Below are 7,984 nucleotides of genomic sequence, written 5' to 3'. Positions count from 1 at the left end.
GAGGCCCCCTGGGGAGGTCTGTTCCAAGGTCTGAGGAAGGAGGAGAGGTGGATGGGGCCTTGGGATTAGGGAGATGGGGCGAAGCCACCGTGTGTTGGCTGTGGGGCCTTGGGCAAGGAGTTAGCCTCTCTGTGCCTCGGTCTCCTCCTGTATAAAATGGGTATGACAGAGCGGAATAGTCCCTCCACCCCCAAAGCGTTGCGAGGATTAAAGAAGTGAACAATTGTCGGTGCTTGGAGCAAAGCCTGGCTCTGGCAGTGGGCTTTGTATTCATGTTTGGTCAGTATATAAGAGTAAATGCTCAAGACCAGCTGGGGCACCACAGCGAGATCCCACCTCCACAAATAATCATAATAAAAAAAAAATTAGCCGGACATGGTAGCATGTGCCTGTGGTCCCAGCTACTGGGGAGGCAGGAGGACGGCTTGAGCCTCAGGAGGCTGCAGTGAGCCATGATCGCACCACTGCACTCCAGCCTGGGTGACAGAGTGAAGCACCATCTTTAGAAAGAAAAAAGAGTAACTGTCCTCGCTCCCCGCAGGCTTCCCACCCATAGGCCTGCAGGCCCAGCTGCTTGTTGGAGCCGGCCTGAGGTGGAGTCAGGGGTCTTTGCTTTCTTTCTCTTCTTTCCTGCCACCCCCACCCCAGCTCCTGTTGCTCCTCCCCTTGTCCCGGAGGAAGAGGACACTGAGTGGCACCTCACCACACTTCCCCTGAGGTCCCAACACAGGTGGGTGGTGGATGCTTCCTAAGCCTCTGCTGTGCCTCCTGCTGACACGGTGAGGATGGGGCCAGGAGGCTGGGGAGAGATTTTAGGAGACCTGAAGTCTCTGGAGATCCTTGATCTTGGGCGAGGGAGGCTGACGGCGATGGAGTCTCTTCCCCAGCAGGGCCGCTCACCTCCCCTGAGGACAATCAGCCAGACCTGGGGTGTGTGTCTGCCCACATGGGTCAGGACGGAGCCCCTCGAAGCCATCGTTCCACCAGGTTAGCTCAGACCTGACCTGGCCGTATCACTGTTGGGGGTCTGATGGTCACAGGGGTACCTTAGCCTCATTGAGAGAGGTGGGGTTCAAAGAGCTCTGGGATCATCTCAACCCCCAGACAAGTGAGCAAGTCTGGACCTCAGTCTCTTCTTTTGTCCAGTGTTCTGCAGATTCAGAGAAATAACAAGCATCAAGTCTATGCAGGCCAGAGTTTAACGGATGTGTCGGCCACTCAAGGGGGTGATGTCGAGGGGACAGGGGACAGTTGTACACCGCTGTGCCAGGCCTGCCCTGGAGTTCCGAGCCACCTTGCTGAACACCAGCACCCACGGCTGCACGGCCCCTGCGGGTGGCGCTGTCCTTGCTTCCCAGCTGTGTGAGGGACAGGACCTAGTTATTGCTTGTTTGTGCAGGTGTGATGCTCCTACCTAGAGAGGGTCCTCAGAACCTCCCAGTCCACTTCTCCACTGTCCTCCTGCTGGCCGTGCTGGTCAGGGTTCTGCTAGAGAAACGGAAGCAGTCAGAGGTCTGTAGTAGGAGATTTATTGCAAACAATTGACTCATGCGATTGTGGGGGCTGGAGAAGCATGTCTGAAATCTGGAGGGCAGCCTGTCGGAAAGGGCAGCCGGAAATCTCCACCTGGGCACACGCTGCCGTCCACAGGCAGTGAAGCCCAGCCCTGTTCTTAAGACTTTTCACCGGACTGAGTCAGGCCCACCCAGAGTATCTGAGACAATGTCCCTTTCTTTTTTTTTTGAGACGGAGTCTGCTCTGTCGCTCGGGCTGGAGTGCAGTGGCGCAATCTCGGCTCACTGCAAGCTCTGCCTCCCGGGTTCACGCCATTCTCCTGCCTCAGCCTCCCGAGTAGCTGGGACTACAGGCGCCCGCCACCTCGCCCGGCTAATTTTTGTATTTTTAGTAGAGATGGGGTTTCACTGTGTTAGCCAGGATGGTCTCGATCTCCTGACCTCGTGATCTGCCCGCCTCGGCCTCCCAAAGTGTTGGGATTACAGGCGTGAGCCACCGCACCTGGCCGACAATCTCTCTTTCTTAAAGTCAACCAGTCATGGACTATTTATTTATTCTGAGACAGGGTCTTGCTCAGTCACCCAGTCTGGAGTGCAATGACGCCATCTCAGCTCACTGGAACCTCTGCCTCTGGGGTTCAAGTGATTCTCATGCCTCGGCCTCCCGAGTAGCTGGGATTACAGACATGGGCCACTGTGTCTAGCAAATCTGTGTATTTTTAGTAGAGATGGGGTTTCACCATGTTGGCCAGGCTGGTCTCGAACTCCTGACCTCAAGTGATTCACCCACCTCAGCCTCCCAAAGTGCTGGGATTACAGGCGTGAGCCACCACCCCCAGCTGGAAGTCATGGACTTCAATCGCATCTGCAAAATACCTTCCTGGCAACACAGAGATTCGTGTTTGATTCAAGGGGTGGGGACTGCAGCCTCCCCTGAGTGGACACAGGAAACTGACCATTGTACCATCCCTCCTCTCTCTCTGGTTTCTCGCTCCTGCCAGAATGAACACTGAGTATCAGCCACTGGCCCCATGGAGCCGGGGTGGGGGCGGGGTAGGGAGGTGGGGAGTGAAACCAGTGCTGAGCTCCTGAGTCAGGCCCTACTGGACCCTCCGGACTTTCTCCCGGTTCCACCTCCCAGCCCTCTGGGATAAATTCCACCTGGGCCCCCAGCCCTCGGCCCCAGCTCCTCCTTCAGTGTGAATCCCTGGCTTGTGAAATCACAGACTGGCCTGAGCGAGCCCCACGTGAGCCCAGCTTGGAGTGGGGCCAGCAGCCTCCCTTACCGCCCTCAGGCAGCTGCCAGTCTCCTGGGGGAGCCGCAGAGCCTGGAACCCGGGTCCCAGGTTCGCAGAGCGAGCTTGCAGAGACCCTCTGTTTTCCCTGATTCTCGGCTGTGCTCTGGGCCGGACTCGCCGGACTGCAGGAAACCAGGCCGTGGTTGCTTTGTTTTGATTGCACAACCCCGGTGCAGGAGGCCAGGGTGGACATCTGCTGTTTTGGCCAGCCCAGCACCCAAGCCCCCCTTTTCTGGCAAGAGCCCCCCAGTTGCCTCATGGGGACCTCCCCCCATGTGTGCAGCCTGGGGAGTGGGCCGTCAGCCCAGATGCTCCTGTCCTGCCTGGCCAAGGGATGGGCCTTGTCTTTGTCTGTTTTCTGTTGCTTAGAATACCTGAAACTGGGTAACGTATAAAGAAAAGGAATGTATTTCTTACAGTTGTGGCAGCTGAGAAGTCCCAGGTCGAGGGGCCACATTTGGTGACACCCTTCTTGCTGGTGGGGATCTGTGCAGAGTCTCCAGGTGGTGCCGGGCATCACATGGCAAGGGGGCAGAGTGGCCCATGAGCTGGCTCAGGCCTCTCTTCTTCTTCTAATAAAGCTACCAGTTTCCCTCCCATGATGACCCATTAATCCATTAACCCGTTAATCCATGAATGCATTAACCCATTCCTGAGGGCAGAACCTTCATGCTCCAATCACATCTTAAAGTTCCCACCTCTCAATACTGCCCCATTGGAGACTAAGTTCTCCATGACTGCCCCATTGGAGACTAAGTTCTCCATGACACATGAAATTCGGGGGACACATTCAAACCACAGCAGGCCTGGAGCCCCATCTTGGTCGCCAGTCCTCCTACCCTGAAGATGGATGCTCACCTGGCTTCATCTTGATGGCCAACCCCTGGGGCGGTCACTGAGGCTTTCCTTGCTCTGGAAGATGCCCTGGTTTCATCCCATCCTCACCGAGGCCCGCCTGGATCTCCGGCCTTTGCTTCCATTCTCTGAGCTCCCTCTTGATCTCATGATAAAGCCCCTTCCTGCTCAAGTCAAACAAAGTCAGTTTCTCTTGCTTATAACCACAGAAACCTGACTGGTTAGCCACTGAATGCCACCCCTGACTCTGCCCTGACTCACTGCATGACGCTGGGTAAGAGGGCCCCTCTCTGGGCCTCAGTTTCTCCATCTGCATGGCTGAACTCACCTCCCACGCTGATGCCCCATGGCCCTGTGGCTGCTTTGGTCATCGTGGCTGACTTGGACTCGTGTGTTTGCTGCTGAGGATCGGTGGGGGCTTTCCCTGCCCTTCCCTATTAAGGCTGTTGCTTTAATAGGCAGTGGTCCACTTCTCTTAAGCCCTTGTGCTGCAAATTTTTGGGAATCTGATAAAGGCTTTAGCTGCTTTCCTTAGACCAAAAAACCTTCCTCTACTCCCCTTGTTCCTTCTCTGCACACTTTATTTTCACTTTTATTATTTTTTGAGGCAGGACCTTGCTCTGTCACCCAGGCTGGAGTGCAGTGGCGTGATCACAGCCCCCTGCAGCCTTGACCTCCCGGGCTCAAGCGATTCTCCCATCTCAGCCTCCCGAGTAGCTGGGACTATAGGTGCCAGCCACCATACCTGGCTAATTTTTGTTGTTGTGTTGTTTTAGTAGAGATGAGGTCTCGCCATGTTGCCCAGGCTGGCATGCTTTAAGGTACAGTTTCCAGAGGAGGTGTAGGAGCAGCCTTCAGAGGCCTGTCCTGACCCTAAGATGACCAGCCTCTGGGTTTCCAGATCACAGCTTTGGCACACAGGTCAGAGGCCAGGTACACTGGGCACTTTGTTAGTGTCGCTTCATGTCAACTCATCCACCTGAAGAGGACAGCATTTGAGGTAGAGATTGCTATGTTTTCGCCAAACCCTGGTTCATTGGCTTCCTCCTGGGCATATAGCTGGACTGCATTTCCCAGCCTCCTTTGCAGTTAGGAGTGGCCACATGACCCAGCTCTGGCCTGTGCAATGGGAGCTGAAATGATGTGGCTCCTCTGCCCCTGGTTTAGCTTGGTCCACAAGCATCCTTCCATGCTATCCTCCACGCTCCCTCTTTCTTCTCCCACATGGTTACGGCAGAGGAGGATAAGGCCTTAGGTGATGACAGGGTCACGGGGTGAAGGGGCCTGGGCCCCTGAGTGACCACATGGAGCAGAGCCCTTGCCCCTCCCTCCACCAGCCCCCAGGAGACTATAATGCAAGCAAGAAATAAACTTTTCTTCGGGAGCTGTTTCTTAACATTTGTTATGACTAAGTCAACGTTTTCATCATCCCCATCCAGGGGAGGTGCTTTTCCACTGAAAAGGAATCCATCTTAGGGCTCCTTTAAAATAGAGAGCTCCTCCAGTGCCTTTGGCCTGGGATCCCTGAAGCTGGAGAGTGTCTGCCTCTGGCCCTGAGCCTAGTGCCTGCCTGAACCTCAGGTCATCTTCTCTGGGGCTCTGATTTACGGTGACTCTGGGCTTCACCCCTTGCCCTCAGGTTCCCACCCCTGCTTTCCTCCTTCCTCGGGTCTGTAGTCTGTGGCCTTCCTCTTCCATCCTGTGGCCTCCCATTTACTTTGACCATTGTCTGGGGTTGAAAGACCAAGGTTCAGGGGTCAGGGGTATCTATTTTTTTCCCTTCTCCCTGACAAATTGCTCCCTGTGGGCAGGGCCCGAGCTGGCTCACTGTGAACTTCCTCCTGCACAGCAGAAGGTTGAGCACATAGGGGTCACTCCTGGAACGCTAAGTTCTCTGCAGTTCCACAGCGTGCAAGGCCCTGAGGGAGTTGCTCCCAGGATCCCATGTTCCTTGGGGCACTTGGATTCCAGAGAGAGAAGCTGGCCTCTGCTTCCGGCTCATTTCCTAAGTGAGCCACTGCAGGTCTCCAGGAAGGTGGAGCCCAGGAGTCACAGGCTGGGCAGCTGGCTCTGGCCTCTTTTCCCAGCTACACACAGCATTCTGGTCCCTGTCCCCAGCCCCTCCACGGCTGGGAGACCAAGAGACAGGTCTAATGACCTGCCCAACCTATCCCCACTGTGGGAAACTCCATCATCCTTCCTCCCAGGGAGGACCACTGTCCAGTTTTTAAATAATTAAATTGGTCTCCAAACCACCAGCTACCAAACCCTTCTGTCCTTGGTAATCTTCCAAAAAATTTACAACAACAACGCTCCTTGCTGTGTGCCAGGCCCCACGCTAAGCCACTTATACCCTAGATGCCAATCCCTGGGGATGGATGTCATCAGTATCCCCATTTTACAGATAAGGAAGGTGAGGTTCAAAGGCCTTCTGCACCCCGTTGCCCCCGCCCTGTACCAGCTTCGAATGCAGTGGCAGGGGGCCGCGATCTTATGCCCAGGCCTGGTTCTCCCACCCCCTAGCAGTGGGAGACAATGCCGGGGAGGGGGCACGAGGCCGCTCCCTCCCCAGGGGGCTCCCACAGCTCCCAAGCTCACTGACACTTGGGTTTCCTTCCTCTCCTCTGGCCCTCCCCTGGCCCCCTCTGCTGTACCCCCAGCTTGTCCCACCCACCCTTGGGCTCGACCCATCTCCCTCCCCAGTTCCCACCGTCAAAAGCACCTGCTGCGGGGCTTGGCTCTGTTTGGTTTCTCCAGAGCCTGCCCAGGGAGCTCTGCCTCTCGGAGGTTGTGTGCTCACTTTGCAAAACAGCAGAAATTTATAGCCCAAGTAATTGATCACGGCGCTTCTGCCTCCCTCCATCTCTCTCAGGCTCCTAATTCCCTTCTCCCGCTCTTCTCTTTTTTCTCAGCGCGCCATCTGTGGTGTCAGAGAAAAGGAAGCCAAAAGTGGGGGGGTGTTTCTAGTCCCAGTTCTGCCAATTACAAGTCACATGAACCTCAGTTTCCCCATCCGCAAAACGGAGAAGCTAATAATACCTGCTCACAAGTGTGCCGGGCCTGTGGATGCCGGGGCCGGGAGCAGCACCCAGACAGAGTGACTTCTGGCCCCGAGCCACCCTGTGGGGTGCGGGGTGGGGTGGGGTCCCACCTTCCCAGTGGGGACAGTGGGGCCAAGAGGGCTCAAGTCATTCACTCAGGGTCACAGATCTGGTAGACAGCAGCTTTGGGGCTTGAACTAGGTGAGTTGTGCCTCGAAGCCGGAACCATTAGGTGACACTCCCCCCACGCCAGCCCCAGGGCCCATCAGAAAACAGGTGAGGCTCACCAGGCCTCCTAGACCCCTATTTCACTCCATTCTGGAGCTAACTATGGGGCAGAAGCAGAGGCCACTGGGGCAAAGCGAACACTTTGCAAACTACAGAGCTGCGAGGATGGAAGGAAACTTCACAATCACTCCCATAGCTCTTCAGCGCCGGCCCCCCTGGATCAGACCCCTCCACTGTCTGCGAGACTCACTGGGACCTAAGAGCTTTCCTGGCCCTCAGTCGCTGCCTCTCCCTCCAGAGAAGCTGTATGACTAGGGGCCTCCCTCCTGCCAGGCCCCTACACCTGCCAGCCTCCAGGAAGGCCCACAGAACCTTCCAGAACAACTCGCAAATGATCCTGAAGAGCACTTCACTCGGCCTTCAGTGGCAGATGAGGCACCAGGCCTGGGAGGGGCGGCCCAGGTTCCCCGCCTGAGCCCTGGGGGGCCCGGGGCTGGCAACTCCCCTCTGAGCCCCACTTCAGGGCGGGGCTGAGGCCGCTCCTGCCCTCTTCTGTTCCGGAGGATGGGGGACGAATGCTTCCAGGGGGGAACGTGCTTGTCTTTTTCCCCTCCGCCCTCAGTCTAGCTTGTCTCTGCCTGTGCACGTCTCTCTGTCTCTCGCTGTCTCTGTGTGTGTCTTTCTTTCTAAGCCCCCAGCCCGCAGGTACGGGCTTGCTTCCTCCCATGCGTGGCCCCCAAGACCGAGCACAGCCCCTCTGGTGTTTGCATCCAAGGTGCCCGCAGCGCCCCGGCCTCCTCCCTTCCCTGGGGGCTGCTCTGGGCAGGGCGGTCCGCAGCTCGGGGGCGGCGGGCACGTTCTGTTCCCCGCTTTCGGGCGGGGACCGCAGGCTCCAGCCCCGGCGGCTGCCTGCTCCCGCCTGGCTGGCGGAGATGAGAGCCGGCTGCAGGGCTGGTGACACTCCCCCCACGCCAGCCCCAGGGCCCATCAGAAAACAGGTGAGGCTCACCAGGACTCCCAGACCCCTATTTCACTCCATTCTGGAGCT

Source organism: Mandrillus leucophaeus, unplaced genomic scaffold, assembly GCF_000951045.1.
Source record: "Mandrillus leucophaeus isolate KB7577 unplaced genomic scaffold, Mleu.le_1.0 Scaffold99, whole genome shotgun sequence".
Lineage (NCBI taxonomy): Eukaryota > Metazoa > Chordata > Mammalia > Primates > Cercopithecidae > Mandrillus > Mandrillus leucophaeus.
Note: the sequence above shows the minus strand (reverse complement) of the source record.